Raw genomic sequence first — 16846 nt, 5'->3', positions numbered from 1 at the left:
CCTTTTTCTCTGTATTCTCAGCCCCTAGTACAACATCTAGTTCATGAGCAATTATTAACTATTTGATGGATGTTAAGTGAGCATATATCTCAAGGACAAAGAGCATGTCACTTTAGACTCTGTGGGTATCAATTCATGTTTATTAACTAAGTACATACTCTTTCCCTCATGACATGCATTTATGCTAAATGCTATGGGGAGGAGAAAGTTGAGGGAAAAGCACACAACATTATTCGTACTGTGATGAAGGTTACAGAGAAAGTACTTACACAAAACGTCATGACTATTTTTTCCAGCTCTACTGAGCTATGACTGACAAAAAAAAAATGTATATACTTAAGGCGTACAATGTGATATTTTGATAAAGATATACATTGTGAAATGATTACCACCATCAAGCTAATCAACATATCTATCACTTCACACAATTACTCTTGTGTGTACGTGTATGTGGTGAGAACATTTGCGATTTACTGTCTTAGCAAATTCCAAGTACACATTACTATTCACAATAGTCCCCATGCTGCACATTAGGTCTCCAGAACGTATTCATCTTATAAATGAAAGCCTGTACCCTTTGAAACATGTCATGACTACTGTCATCATCATCATCAACTTATTTATTGATCATTTATTATATATCAGGCATTCTGTTAAGTTTTTTACATGCATTATTTCATTTAATTATCACAAGCCCTTACACAAGAAGTGCTATTACCAAGCCCACTATACAGATTAAGAAACTGAGGCTCACAAAGTTTTAAGTTATTTGCTCAAGATCACAACTAATACGTGACAGAATAGAATTGTGAACTCAAGTCTGCCTATCTTTAGAGTTAATACCTAACTAGATGCCAGAAAGAACTACACCAACTCTAAGGGTATAAAGAGTACAGAGAAGGGAGAGTGGGATGAAGCAGGATTTTTAAAAAAACAACTCCTGATAGATCTCAGAATATTTCAACCTGAGCATCCTTATTTGGACTTAGGCGTATTGTAAAACTGCAGAACTTCTAAGTAATCTCTCTTAAGAAAAGCCCTTAAGTAATGGTACAAAACAGTTTCTATAGAAGTTGAAATCTTGATGATGAGCTAAATTTACTGCCAAAGGTTAAATTGGAAGGCTCCCAGGCATCACGGCAGAGAATGGGGCAGGACTTGTGTGGGATTTATCGTTCCTGCGGAGAGCAGAAGCCCCGGCACCACTAATCAGATCATACATCAGCGGAGTGATTACTGTTGACTCTTCTAGACACACAGAAGGACAAACAAGTAAGTGGCTTGAAAGTAAACGAAAGCAGAGTCTCTCAAGCTCCCTCATCCCACACAGGAGAGCTATGAATCACCTTGGTAAAGGATTCATCATCTTTAGGTGTCACCTGGGTCATAACAGAGGTGTTAAGTTGTTTGCAAGACGGCTTATATCAGAGATACAAAAGGAAGAAGCCAAGAAGAGTAGGGCAATAACAACATCTAAAAAGGATTAGTGAGAGTGAATTCCTTTTATGGGCACATTTACATCATGTGATTGGAGAGAGTGCTGAATCGAGAGCCGAGAAATCTGAATTCTACTCTCAGTTCTGCCATTAATTATCCCATAGGATTTTGTTGAAATGCTCTGAGCTTTCAGTTCCCTAGTTATTAAATAAGTGGTTGGCTGATGAATGCTTTAAATCTTAATTTTTTTAACTGGCATTGATTACAGGTGGAAATGTCATTTATGGAAATTGCGTAGGTTGAAAATCAGTGAAGTCAGTCAGACAAAGACAAATATTGATATCATACGATATTGCTTATATGTGAAATCTAAAAAAATGGTACAAATGAACCTATTGACAAAACAGAAAGAGTCACAGATGTAAAAAAAAAAAAAAAAAAATTATGGCTCCCATGGGGTAAGGGGGAGGAGGGATAATTGGGAGACTGGGATTGACATATACACACTACTATATATAAAATAGATAACTAATAAGAACCTACTGTATAGCACAGGGAACTCTACTCAATATTCTGTAATGACCTATATGGGAATAGAATCTAAAAAAGAGTGGATATATGTATATGTATAACTGATTCACTTTGCTGTACAACAGAAACTAACACAACGTTGTAAATCAACTATACTCTGATAAAAATTAATTTAAAAAAAGTCAGGGGCCTCCCTGGTGGCGCAGTGGTTGAGAGTCCGCCTGCCGATGCAGGGGACACGGGTTCGTGCCCCTATCCCGGAAGATCCCACATGCCGCGCAGCGGCTGGGCCCGCGAGCCATGGCCGCGGAGCCTGTGTGTCCGGAGCCTGTGCTCCGCAACGGGAGAGGCCACAGCAGTGAGAGGCCCGCGTACAGCAAAAAAAAAAAAAAAAAAAAAAGTCAGGACACTTGGGTTCTAGGCTGACTGCCCAGTTGAAAAATTCCCTTCCCGTCTCTGAGTCTCAGTTTCCCTATCTCTAAAACATTTGATTAAATGGTCTCCAAAGCTTCTTTTAGCTATAGAGGTCTTTGAATTTGTATTTTTTTAATCTCACAATACTAACTTTAGGAAATAACAAAGGTGATCATTTTGCCTCTAAGAGGAAGGAATATTTTCTGCTCACCCAGGAGTCAAATACAAGTAAAATTCTGAAATAAAAACAGTAGAAGGATAGATCAGGCTCTGACAACACTAACAAATCTATGTCCTTAACCACAGGGGAAACGTACAGGCTAGATTTTTACAGGCAGCAACAGAAAGAACATTTCCAAAACTTTCCTGGTGAGAATACAAACGCAAATGCAGGTTTGCTAGCTGGAGTTCAGCTGTGTAGAGTCACAAGGTCAGAACTGCTGGTAGAATTGTGTGGGTGCAAACTCAGGCATATTGACAATGTAAATCATAACATTTTTTTATCCTACCATCTCCTCTCCCATAACACAGTGCCTTGAAATAGCATGTGTGTGTATTAATGTGTTTAAAACATACCTAGATATCTCTGACTGACGGGTTTTGGCAGTGCCCTGTGACACATGCCAAGGGAGATACGTGTCAAAGATCGAAGGGAAATTTCACACAGCCTATTAAATAGCAAAATTCAAGACTGATGCACATACCACCATCTCCACATCTGTGGGAAACTCCATCCACTCAATACCGAAGTCAGAGTACAAGCTACTAAGACAATTCTGATTTCAAGAACATTCTTTCTAAGAATTTTGAAAGCAATGGTATCACTGGAAACTTTAGCGGTACTAGCGTTTATGGATATTTCTATGGGCCAGCCAGGCACGATGCTAAGCACTTCTTAGGCATTTTCTCATTAAATCCTCACAACCATCTACAAGGTAAATATGAACTTGCTCCCATTTTAAAGGTAAGAAAACTGAAATGCAGAGGTTAAGCTCTTTGCCTCAGGTCACACATATATTCAGCAGCAGGGCTGGCTTCTGAACTGAGGTGCAGCTAACTTCAGAGCTCTTAAATCTTGCATAGCTGCTGGTCTCTCAGAGCTCCCGTAGTTCTGCTATTTACTTGCTATACAAACATGAATGTGTTATGCAAAACTCCCCAATTCAGCTTTTCCAGCTAGAAAATGGAAACAAATACAATAATAAAATCTCTGTGTTTCTTACTATAAAGGACAACATAAAATATAAAAATATAAATTAAACCAAACTCTGCAGTGCCTATGAGAGTAGAGGCAAGCCAGTTTCCATTTTCATGCCTGAGTTTTCCAATCCATCAATTTGTTAAAACAACTGCCTGATTTTACAGAGATGTGTTGAAGGTGACTTTTTTAAATGTAAAAATTCCCTGGAAAATTGCAAAGGTATATACAATCTGTTTGCACTATTTTCATCATCATTTGAACATAGTAAGATAAAATGTAGTAGTTGGAAAAGAAAAAAAAATCCTTTACTCCCTATATTTTAAAAATATCTTCCTTTAAAACTATCTCATATGATGAGGGACTTTACAAGCCTGAAAGATTACTTTGCCAGAAGGGACATTTGCATCCAAAGGAAATTCTATGATTACTCAGTTGTTCTAATCACCCATCTTGGAGGGGACAACACTATCAACAGAAGTTGTCAAGATTTTTTTTTTTTTTTTTTTTTTGTGGTACGCGGGCCTCTCACTGTTGTGGCCTCTCCTGCTGCGGAGCACAGGCTCCGGACACGCAGGCTCAGCAGCCATGGCTCACGGGCCCAGCCGCTCCGCGGCATGTGGGATCCTCCCAGACCGCGGCACGAACCGGCTTCCCCTGCATCGGCAGGCGGACTCTCAACCACTGCGCCACCAGGGAAGCCCAAGAATGTTTTTAATCAGCATCATTTTGACCCTGTCAATGGTACAACCAGCAATGCCTAATTCACAAAGCAGTGAGCATTAGCACCCACCTCCCAGATGGGAAGCATGAAGAATCTGGCTACACAAAAAGAGAAATCACTCTAGTGTACAAAAGAAGCAGTTGAGGGCTTCCCTGGTGGCGCAGTGGTTGAGAGTCCGCCTGCCGATGCAGGGGACACGGGTTCGTGCCCCTATCCCGGAAGATCCCACATGCCGCGCAGCGGCTGGGCCCGCGAGCCATGGCCGCGGAGCCTGTGTGTCCGGAGCCTGTGCTCCGCAGCGGGAGAGGCCACAGCAGTGAGAGGCCCGCATACAGCAAAAAAAAAAAAGAAGCAGTTGACACTTTTAGAAATACAGTTTGCTGTTTGACATATTTCATTAAATACCTGTGATAAGTTTTAACTTTGAAGTTTATACATAATAGGAAAGTTGATCCTTAGAATGAAAAAAAAAGTCTAGATTTTGTCTAAAACCTGGGTAATTTCTAGAGCAGGTAGGAAAAGATTGGTCAGTTCAATCTGGCTAGCCTCCAGTACCAAATACTTAGAAAGAGTATTTGGTTATTTCTAAGTTTTACAGATGTGGTACATGATCATAGTTACTTCCTTTTGAGTACTGACTGTGTTTTGGCTCTCTGTGTGAAATGCAAAATTTACCACTCTTAAAAACTTAGCTATAAAAATGCAAACTCAATTATATTTGTTAGTGATCACAAACCAAAACCAAGTCAAACTTGCTAGAAGTAACAAAAATTAACATGTTCTTCAGCTTAAGATATAAAATAAGGCTGAGTTTTGAACTTGCTTCTTGCCTCTCCAAATGTAACAGAGTCCAGTTTTATATATATATATATATATATATATATATTTTATATATAAATTTATTTTATTTATTTATTTTTGTCTGCATTGGGTGTTCGTTGCTGCATGTGGGCTTTCTCTAGTTGCGGTGAACAGGGGCTACTCTTCGTTGCAGCGCTTGGGCTTCTCATGGCAGTGGCTTCTCTTGTCGCAGAACAAGGGCTCTAGGTGTGCGGGCTTCAGTAGTTGCGGCATGCGGTCTCAGTAGTTGTGGCTCCCAGGCTGTAGAGCGCAGGCTCAGTAGTTGTGGCACATGGGCTTAGTTGCTCCGCGGCATGTGGGATCTTCCTGGACCAGGGCTTGAACCCGTGTCCCCTGCATTGGCAGGCAGATTCTTAACCACTGCACCACCAGGGAAGTCCTATATATATTTTTCTTTTATGTGACTATTTTAATCCTATCTGATCTGAAAATAGCACCCACAATGTTATATGGGTTAACAAGAATCTGAGTCCTATGCAACGTGTGACAGACACCACTGGTTGGCAAATTTAACAGCCATTTCTCCCTTTCTTGCTTGCTAAGAGAATCCCAATTTGTTTACCCTCCACCAGGTGGAAACGTCCTTCAGGGATGCTGGATTACTCCCTAGCTGCAGGAGGAAATCTTGCTTACTCTAATCCAGGCAGAGTGGTTTTATTTTCCTTGCAAAAAATTGCTTCAGGCATGGACTTGTGATGTAATGTTGACCAGTGAAATATAAAGCAACATCTGTTTAGGGACTTCCAGAAATATATTCCCATTCTGAATAAAGCAAAATAACTGGATGTTCCAATTTTCTAACTGGTCACTGTTTTGTGGTTGTGATGCTTTGAACTGCTTTGAACTTGGCAGCCCACATAAGAGGACAGGAAAATGGAAAAAAATCTGGGTCCATGACAAGTCACTAAACTGCTGAATCAACCAACTTTGGAATCTATCTCTAGATTTCTTATAGAATGAGACAACAAATATTCTTGCAGCTGTCACTTAAAATTTTTTTCCTGTTACTTGCTGCCCAAAGCACTCTAACTACTATAAAAGTCCACCCCCAACACTAAAAATTCCAGTTCTGCCATAAGCCCACTGATGAACATATACAGTCTTAAAATAATTCAGTCACCCACACTAACGGCTTCTTCTGTGTCATATGGTTAGAGAAACATTTTTGTATCATAAGAGATATAGTGTTTTGGGGAATTTTACCTTGTCTGCTAAACAAAAGGTGATTTTTACTTTATTAAGATATCAGGAAAGACAAATGGTATCGAAAGAGTTTGCTCTTAATATGTAAGTTCTACACAATAACCCTTTTGTATAGTCATAATGCATATTATGAGAAGTCTTTAAGCAATAAAACCACATTAACTTTATAGTACTTAATCATGGGTTTGTTTCCCAACCTTATTTAATTGTAGAACCCCCTTCTCTTTACATTAAACATATTAAGTGATCCAGCAGAATGAATGCTACTCAAAACAACCTCAAGAAGCATTAATTTACACTAAGAATTTTTACTTCAATAAAACGGAACAAAATATATTGAAAAACTTCACCATTTAAGCTTCCCTAGCTGTAGTAAAATATTTTTAAATGAGAATAACTAACAACTATTGAATGCTTACTCTGGATGGGGCACTGTCAGAGCCACTTTAACTCACGAATTGCAGATACTCGGTTGCAGAACCTCATTTAACCCATGAAGAAAAAGAGGCACAGAAAGACAAGGGGCCCTATTATCCTTTGACTTATGACACTCACACTCTTCACAGTTCCAGAAAAGGAAGAACTTTATCTTACACTTAACACTTATGAGCAAAATCCTATTGCTAGAAATGTGTTCCTTGCACGGATTGACATTGGCTACTGGTAACTTGGTAAACCCTCTTAGAATACCATGTGGGAATTCAGTGTCAACTAGCATCTGAAAACCTGGGCTGATGGCTCCAGGATGTGGCAGTGTTGATATGATCTGAAGACACTTCTAATTAAAAGCACAGTTGTAGTTAATTAATCCTGACACAAACAGCTACAGTCTTCCTCTTAACAGCATTTGCATTTGTAGAAATCCTTTATAGTTGTTTAGGTTTTAATTTTTTCAAGCCCATAAGGACCTTGGCACATCTTTCATGAATAAAAGAAAAGACAGTTGAAGTTTAAAAGGTTTCTAAGCATCTCAACACAGTGTGTTTCTTGAAGATTCGGAAGTATTCCAAAATGCTGAGCACACAGTGGGCATAAGGATAAACATTTGTCAGCTGGCTTCTACTGCTCCATATTTTTCAATAGTCTTTCTAACTAGTAAATCCATTGCCTCAGAAATACATCTTAGTTAAGTACAGTGAAGATCATCAAATAAAGGTAGAATATCTATGGCCTTATAATGCCTTAAAGTATTTTAATAGCCTCTTGTCATTTGACTAGCAATCAAGTGATGAAATGTCTTTTAATACCCTAAGTAAACCCACACAGCCAAACACCATGATGGAGTTTGATGGAGCTATAAATACGTTTCCCCATGTACTTATATTAACATAAATAGATGTTGTCAAGTTAAGTTTTAGATGAAGAAACTATCATTGTAACTCGAAAACAAATATATAAATTTTCTTCTAAGGTCAAAAGGCTTGGCTTAAGAGTGTATTATGTTTCAAGTTAAATTCTAATGTTCTCCTTCACACGAAGTATTGTATTAAGGTACTTTAGGAGGCAGGTAAATAGCACATAAATATAACAATCACCTCCATTTATGCCTTTTTCTTTTCAATGTGTTTTGCATCTTTTTTATTTTTAAAAAGTATGATACTGTTGCTAAAATGGGAAGACATACAGATGTTCTTGTACTGATGTCATTCTAAAGATAGAGGGAGATGTTTTGGAAAGCCTCAAAACATCTTTCAGAATTAAGCTGGAGGCTGGGGAAGGGGTAGCGGTTATCAGATCCAATTTGCAGATGATCTCTGATATGTCTTCCATTTTTATTTGCTTATCAATCCTCAAAACATTAAAATGATGTGCATTCCTTCATAGCTACATCTCTACAATCCTAGCAGGCCCCCTGAAGTATCATCAATGTACAACACAAGTATCAATGTATAACACAAGTGTTGCTCGCAGAAGTGAGTGTTAGGAGATTCTGCCCACTCCTCAGAAGGCTATGACAGAACTGTCACTGGACCACCCGACATCCTTGCCTCTGGGCTGGACAGCTGCCATTACAGCTTTGAAAAGTAAAAAAGCCATACCACTTAAAAAAAAAAAAAAAGTCAAGCCAACTTGAAACTCCAAATTCTGCTTAAAAATAATATACTGGTTTCTGAGAAACAGAAACACCTTTAAGGTGTTGCAGCTTGACGGTAGGCAGTTGGAGACCTAGAGAAATACCACAAGTTTTGCAAGAGCCCTTAAGAGCAAATGTACCGGGTTAAGTTTGAGATAAGTTTCCCAAGACAAATGCTCTGCAAACTGCTCATTTCTATCAACCTTATTTATATTATTTTATTTTTTTGAAAGATCTGTTGAGTTATAATCGACATACATTAAACAGCATATATTTCAAGGGTATGGTTTGATAACTTTTGACATATGTTCACACCTACAGAACTATCTCCACAATTGAGGATGATGAATAAATCCATCAGACCCAATAGTTTCCTTATATCGCTCTGTAATCTCTTTCTCCTATGCCTCTCCAATCACCCTCTTCCAACCCAGACACCACTGACATGAACTATACACTGCTAGAAAGTTAACTTGTATTTTCTGGGATTTTACATACATGAAAATGAGTACATATAGTATGTACTCATTTTCTGTCCAGCTTCCTTCACTCAGCATAACCATTTTGAGATTCATCCATGATGCTACATGCATCAGCTTTTCTATTGTCAAGTAGTTTTCCATTGTATGGATATATCACAATTTGTTTATCCATTTATCTGTTGCTAGGCATCTTTGTTGTTTCCAGTTTGGGGCTATTATAAATAAAGCTCCAGGGAACATCCATGTATAGTTCTTTTGTGTGGACATATGCTTTCTTTTTTTTTTTTTTTGCGGTACACGGGCCTCTCACTGTTGTGGCCTCTCCCGTTGCGGAGCACAGGCTCCGGACGTGCAGGCTCAGCCGTCATGGCTCACGGGCCCAGCCACTCTGCGGCATGTGGGATCTTCCCAGACCGGGGCACGAACCCATGTCCCCTGCATTGGCAGGCGGACTCTCAACCACTGGGCCACCAGGGAAGCCCGACATATACTTTCTTTATTCTTGGGTAAACACCTAGAAATACAATGTCTGGGCCATATGTTAAGGAATGTATGTTTAATTTCTTAGGAAACTATTAAACTGTTTTCCAAAGCAGCAGTACCATTTTGCATTCCCATCAGTTATATATGAGACCCAGTTTTTCCATATACTCATAAACACTTGGTATTTTCAGGTTTTTTTAATTTAAGTTTTCTAGGGGTGTGCCATATCTCCTTGTGGTTTAAGTGCACATTTCCACAATGAAAATGATGTTGAGCATTTTTTCATGTGCTTATCTTCCATTTGTGTATGTTCTTTGGTGGAACATGTTTAAATCTGTACCCCATTTCCATTGGGTTACTTTTCTTATTATTGAGTTACGTAAGTTCTTTACATAGTCTAGATACAGTCCTTTGTTTGATATCTGTTTGGCAAGTATTTTATCCCAGTCTGCATCCTGCGTTTTCGGTTTTTTTAACTGTGCTTCTAGAAGAACAAAAACAATTTTTTCCTTTATAGTTTTTTTGCTTTTTGTGTCTTGTTAAAAATCTTTGACAAACCCCAAATCACTAAGCTTTTTATCCTATTCTTCAAGAAGTTTCTACAAATCCAATAGTTTTTGTTGTTGCTGCTGTTATTTTTAATATATATCTGTCCTCGCACTACGGTAAAAACTGCTCTTTCCTTTCTTTCATATCTTCATGAACACCCATTCCCTACAACTGAGTAAGGCCAGAAGGTGTTGTTCATTTTTTATTACATGAGGAGTGCGCTTATCCCCTTCTTTTGAAAAACTAATTCAGAATAAGAAAAAAATGTGCAACACTGTAAAAACCGTGTACGGTCATAAAAATTACTGTTGAATTCCAAGAAACCTCCTGCTGATATGAGCGATGGTGTAAACGTTCAAAGAAGTCTAGGGTATAGTGCATTGTTTCCTTAAAGTGTGTTGGGACTCTATAAGAATTGATCCTGGCTGAAAAGAAAGAAGATTTTAAAGATGCCATGGGGGCTTCCCTGGTGGCGCAGTGGTTGAGAGTCCACCTGCCGATGCAGGGGACACAGGTTCGTGCCCCGGTCAGGGAAGATCCCACGTGCCGCGGAGTGGCTGGGCCCGTGAGCCATGGCCGCTGAGCCTGCGTGTCCGGAGCCTGTGCTCCGCAACGGGAGAGGCCACAACAGTGAGAAGCCCGTGTACCACAAAAAAAAAAAAAAAAAAAGATGCCATTTTCAATCTTCTGAGACAGTATTTAAAACGGAAGACTAAATACTTTAAAACTTTGGATAAGTTGCTTCCTGCCTCCCTTTAAGAAGTATTTTTCCCCTGGTGAGTCATGACATTATAACTGCAAAGTGGTGTGCTTTAACTTTTTAAGAGGTATGTACTTACTGAAATATAAATATTATGCGTTTATTCTTTTCATAATAATTTTTCAAAGCAAAATGGAGGCAAATGATTTAAAATAGGAAAGAATAGTACTTCAATTAAATTCAACAAAATGTTGGTTTCTTACTATGTGTATAACCAAACAAAGCACCAATGTTGGCCATGAACAGACAGAAACAGACAGAAAGTGGAATAATAAATGAAATCTGTCACTTAAAATAGTAACTACTTACGGGTGTCCTATTAGTTGAAAAGATGTAAAACCTCATGTAATCCACACCTAATGAAGAGGTCAGGATGTGCAGAGATGATTTGTGCCTGGAGGGAACAGAAAAAAAGCATTTATATCAAGAAGTGGTAGAGAATAAGGATTAACAGAGCATGGTTAGTTTAGGGATTATCTCAAAAGAAACTCTTAGAAGACAAGGAGGCCAAATAAAGAGTTCTTTTATCAGATGCAAAGTGTGAATGACAAGTAAGCATGGCAACTCCATGAGTCATTGTGCTAGAGTCTGGATTGAGAAGGATGGAGGAATACAATTAAAAACTGTCCTTAGAAGATTAGCCAAACAATAGTGAGAAGAATGGCTCAGAGAGAAGAGGGAATAAAGAAAAAAATACATTTGCATGTATATTTTGCATGGAGGGTGACCAGGCTAGGTAGGAAGGTCCAGTGGAAATTTAAAAGAAAAAGGGGGGGCGGGGCGGCGAATCAGAGCTATTTTAAGGAATGATGCACTCTGCTTCACTATATGTTCCATGATTATTAGGAGCCACATTTTCCTTATTCGTCCTTACATTAGCACTATGAAGTAATGAATAAATGAATATTATCTCTACCTTAAGAACACTATTGTTCTTAATCCACAATTACAGTCATAGAGTTCAACATTCCCCTCTTAATAATTGATAGAACAGGTAAATAGAAAATTGGTAATACTACAAAAGACATGAATAACATTATCAACCAACTTGACCTAACTGATATTTATAGAATACCCCACACAATGATAGCAGAATACATACTCAAGTGCACACAAAATATGTACCAAGATTGGCTATATATGGGCCATAAAAAAGTCTGAATGAAGTTAAAGGTATTTAAATGATACAAAGGTTATTTTCTGATCAAGATAGAATTCGATTAGAAAGCAATAACAGAAAGATAACTGAAAATTCCTTCAAATATTTGGAAACTAAATAACATACTTCTAAATAACTTTTGGTTAAAAAAGAAATCAAAAAAGAAATTTAAAAAGTAGTTTTAACTGGATGAAAATGAAAACATATATCAAAATTTGTGGGATGCATCTCAAATAATACTGAGAGGGAAATCTAACACTGAACACCTATATCAGCAAACAAGAAAGGTCTTAAATCAATGACCTCAGATTTCATCATAATAAACTAGAGAAAATAATAGCAAATAATACCCAAAGTCAGCAGAAGAAGGGAAATAATAAGAAAATAAATTTTAAAAGGGCAGAAATTAATAAAGCAGAAAAAAGAAAGAAATAGAGATAAGAAAATCAAAACTGGTTTGTTAAGAACATGAGTAAAATTGAAAAATCCCTAACTAGACTGATGAAGGAAAAAAAGGGATGACAGATAGTTTATTATCTTGATTGTGGTGATGGCTTCATGAGTGCATATAGATATATGTCAGAACTTAACAAATTATACACTTTAAATACATGTATCTTATTGTGTCAATTATACGCCTCAATAAAGCTTTAAAAAAAGAAAGAAGTAATGTCTTAATAAAGGTCTCAAATGGCTTATATTTCATATCATGTCTCAGTACCAACTAAAAATGTTAAATCCACATATAGCCTTTTTTTTTCCCTAGAGAATTCATGTGATCATGTGAAACAGTTGTGGCTAGTAAGATGTGAGTATAAGTATCTTGGGTTCTGGGGAAAGCCCTTACTTTACAAATAAAACTGAAATATATCCAACTAGGACAGTCCCTCACTCCGACTCTTGCTTCTACTTTGAAGCTACACATGGTGTCTGGAAGTATAGCGACCATCCTCTGACTCTGACAAGCAGCTAAATCAATGCCAGTCACCACCTCTCTATACGATGCTTCTAACATGAGAACAACACAGCTCAAATGTTAATTTCACTGTTTGTCAGGCTGTATTTGCAAGAAAATACTTACAGATACACTTCCCATATTCTTATGGAGAAGAACAGAGCCCATGCCCATCCTGTTTGACTTATCAGTGCGCTAATAACACTCTTCTACATCTCTACCAGAATTTTACTCCCCTGATTCTCTTTCTGAATCTTTCTGGTCATTTTTTCAGTAAGTCTTAACAAACTACAAAGGTATTCTTGAGAACCCTTGGTATTCTTTCACCAAGCTCTGAAAGTTTAAAAGTAATTCAATGGTCAATAAACACATAAAGTATGCTCAACAACATTAGCCACCGGGGAAATGCAAACAAAACCACAACGAGATCCCACTTCACATGCACTAGGATGGCTATAATCCAAAAGACAGATAATATTAAGTGTTGACAAGGATATGGAGAATGGGACCCTATATTGCTGGCAAGAATATTAAACGGTGCAGCCACTTTGCAAAACAGTGTTGAACATAGAGTTATCATTTGACTCTGCAACTAAACTCCTAGGAAACAAAAACATACGTCCACACAAAAGCTTGTATACAAATGTTCATAACAGTATTATTCACAGTAGGCAAAGCGAGAAACAACTCAAATGTCAATCAACTCATGAATGTACATATAAAAAGTGTTCTATCCACACAATGGAGTATTATTCAGCCATGAAGATGAATGCAGTACTGATATCTGTTAAAACACATTTGAACCTTAAAAACATCATGCTAAGTGGAAGAAGCTAGTCACAAGAGACCTCACATTGTATGACTCCATTTATACAAAATATCTAGAACAGGCAAATCTATAGAGATGTAAAGTAGATTAGTGGTTGTCAGAGGCTGGGAGGAGGAGGGTAATGGGGAGTGATTGCTAATGGATTTGGGGTTACTTTTTTGGGGTAATGAAAATGTTCTAAAATCGATTGTGGCAATGGTTGTACAATAGTGAATATACTAAAAAAGACACTGAAACGTATGCTTTTTAAATGAGTGAATTGTATTAGGTATATGAGTTATATCTTAATCTGTTATACTTTTTTCAAAGTAATCAAACATTCTTAGCAGGAAGAATTTGGTTTTTACTCCCCGCATAGGGACTTATACTTTAGGTAGGTTTGCCTGTTTTCACTCATCTCCTAGTGACGAGTTTTGCAAAAGAACTGCTACCAGGAAATGTCCAAGGAACAGAGCTCAGAAACAAGTGTAGATTTTTGCATGTCTCAGTGAGCCTGGCTAAAAGCCATTTACCACTTACTATTTTAATTTGCAAATATGTAAAAGTATGGCCATGTCATATTGATGAAGAAAATTAAGAGTACCTCACATTTGTATCATGCTTACAGTATAGAACCAAAAGGTCTCTTTCAGCGCTAAAATTTTATGAGTTTACAATGCCATCTGATCTCACAACTCCAAGGAGAAATCAGGCTTAAATTATCATATAATTGTTGTCAGTTAACATGTTTGTTTGAACAATGTTTTTCTGAAGCTCAAAATCTTGGATGTTATATTTAGTCAATGAATATATGGAAATCATGCATTTACACTGCAAGCTGATTTCTGGACAATCTTATGGTTAAAAATACGTACTGTGGCAGCCAATGGTCAAGATACAGAAGTACTCTTCAAAGATACAGAGAAATAAATAGACATAGAAAGAAAGATTCACTTAGCTGATTACCTAGAATGTTGTCTTAAGAATTGATTTTCAAGAGTCAGAAATCACTCACGGGCAGATTATTTTGAGTAAGCGTTAGAATACAAAACATGAATTCACATTTTCCTTTAAGCATCTCTTCATTTACAAGTCCAGGCTTTACAATCATTGAGTCCCCAAACCACAGCTTCATCAGCTCACCGCTCTTCCATTATTTTCCCCTGATAATTTCATCATGTCATAAAATAAGGCAGTCTTAACTCATCTTCTATTGTCTCAGTTTGTCTCTGTCATTTTCTCCTTCTTTTGATATTATAAATTCATAACACCTTAGGCCTGACCTGCCTTAACAGATTCTCAAATGCTTCTCTCCAAAAGAATATAAAGTCCATTGCAGAGAGTCTTACAGGAGGCAGTGCTTTATAAAATTCCAGTATACAGTAGAAAAAAAATACATCCTTTTAGAGTTGAAAGACTTTTTTCCCCTCTACAAAAGACACTCAAAGAAAAAAATCTTTTTAAAATGCCTTGCCCTGTCACTTCATTAATATTTACATTTTCTCTTAGGCTGGTGGCTACTTACTGGCTATCTAAGCATGTTTCTACTGTAAGGGGCAATTTTTTCCCTAGCTTTTCATGGGCCTTTCAAAAAGTAGATCAATATTCACTCAGTGGGTTTTTGAAGACATCTTATTGCCTTTGATTCTTCTTTCCCAAATATCTTGTTTGATCGTGACCTCCCTTTGAACTCCACTTGCTAAGGAATGGGTCTGTGCTTCCTCTCTGACATCCTTCCCTCCCACCCCTTGTGGTTCTTTGTGCTGATGGAGTGCTGGCAGGCCATACGGTGCCAGCACCTTTCCCAGCAGCAGCCACAGCCCTGCAGGCACCCAGCCTGGTGGGCAGAGTGACGGCAGGACTCAATACCTTTCACCCCCCTCAACTAGGGGCCCTTCGGCAGAGCAAATGCTCAACCTCCAGGAAGGTCTTGGGGGTTGATCACCAACCTAATCTGTCTCCCATTCAGCCATCCTTCACAAACCCTTTATAAGCATCTGGCTGCATTCAGCTGCTACCCTGACCCTGCTAGCATCTATAACCTTACAGGCTGAAATCCCAGGCTGAGCATCCCCTATCCTATGGATATGTCTCTCTACAGCTGTGGATACGAGGCAGAGGCTCAACAGGTAGAAAAGGATCACACACACTGATGTTCAAGACTTACTTTCGTTATCTGTATCACTTTGAATAATTTACTCATCCTCTCTGAGCCTCAGGTTCCTTCTCTGCGAAACTGGGAGAGGAAAACCCATCTCAAGGTGTTGCAGAGAGGAACAAGTGACAAGTAGTATGTAAAGAGTTTAGCATGGTGCCTGGAGCAGAAAAGCCTCTCAAAAATGACAGTTGCTATGACTCTTGTGCATGTTATTTTCAAGTACATTTATTGATGGATAAACTGCCAAAAATCAGCAAGGTATTTCCACTACTGAATTTGTTGTCATAAAAGGCATTTTTGCCTCACTAGCATGGCATTTTGCAAAGTGAAAATTCTTGAGGCCCAAAGGACAACTGTGAATGAATATTTAGAAGTCTCCAACTCAAATGATGCGTGAAGTCTGAATTTAGCCTTCTTTCCAAAGAAATCTACATTCATCACACAGAAGACTCGGAACGGATTTTCACCTTGATTCTCTAACACGCAAATCCTTTGATAAGAATTTTTCAGTCTCTGTGGATCAACCTTTCTTGAGCAACGACATGTACCAGGATTTTTCTACAAGCTCCTATATACAGTAATCTCATTTAAATTTCCCAACAACCTTGAGTACTTGGCATCATTATCCACATTGTAGAGGTAATAAAACTGAGACTCAGAGGGGTTTGCCTTGCCAAGGTCACACAGCTAATGAGTCTCATTAGAATGCAGGTTTTATGACTCTTGAAGAATTTTTTGCCATTATACTACTCTAGTTTTCATTTCGACAAAATCCTGAATACCCAGGCAATATGGGGTGCTGAAAGAGAAGTCCCAAGGGAAGAGAGGGTAGGCATTAACATTCCTGCGTGGTGAAGCAAGGTTGCTAATGGAAATTTTGGCTAACTGAGGTCTGCTCGAATGGTGGTAACTCTCTTGGACAGCTACCAAGTGAGGCTTCAACTTCTCCTGCAGAAGGAGAACTCAGCCTCCAACGGCTGAAAATACAGAAAATGCCCTAGAGGCACCATAGCCTTTGCTCAGGCACCTGAAGGAGTATTCAGGGCATCA

General features: G+C 38.3%; 1 long non-coding RNA gene across 1 annotated transcript in view; it reads right to left on the bottom strand.

Moving 5' to 3' along the window:
- Nucleotides 1–16846, bottom strand: part of LOC308616002 — a 608908-nt gene that overhangs the window by 252388 nt on the left and 339674 nt on the right. Inside the window, exon 4 of the long non-coding RNA XR_014015681.1 lies at nucleotides 11026–11110. This is a non-coding gene — a long non-coding RNA (uncharacterized lncRNA). The remainder of the gene's footprint in view (nucleotides 1–11025; nucleotides 11111–16846) is intronic.

This window comes from Mesoplodon bidens, assembly GCF_964165515.1.
Source record: "Mesoplodon bidens genome assembly, chromosome: 4".
In the NCBI taxonomy this organism is placed as follows: domain Eukaryota; kingdom Metazoa; phylum Chordata; class Mammalia; order Artiodactyla; family Ziphiidae; genus Mesoplodon; species Mesoplodon bidens.
Note: the sequence above shows the minus strand (reverse complement) of the source record. Positions and strands in the feature narration are given on the sequence as shown.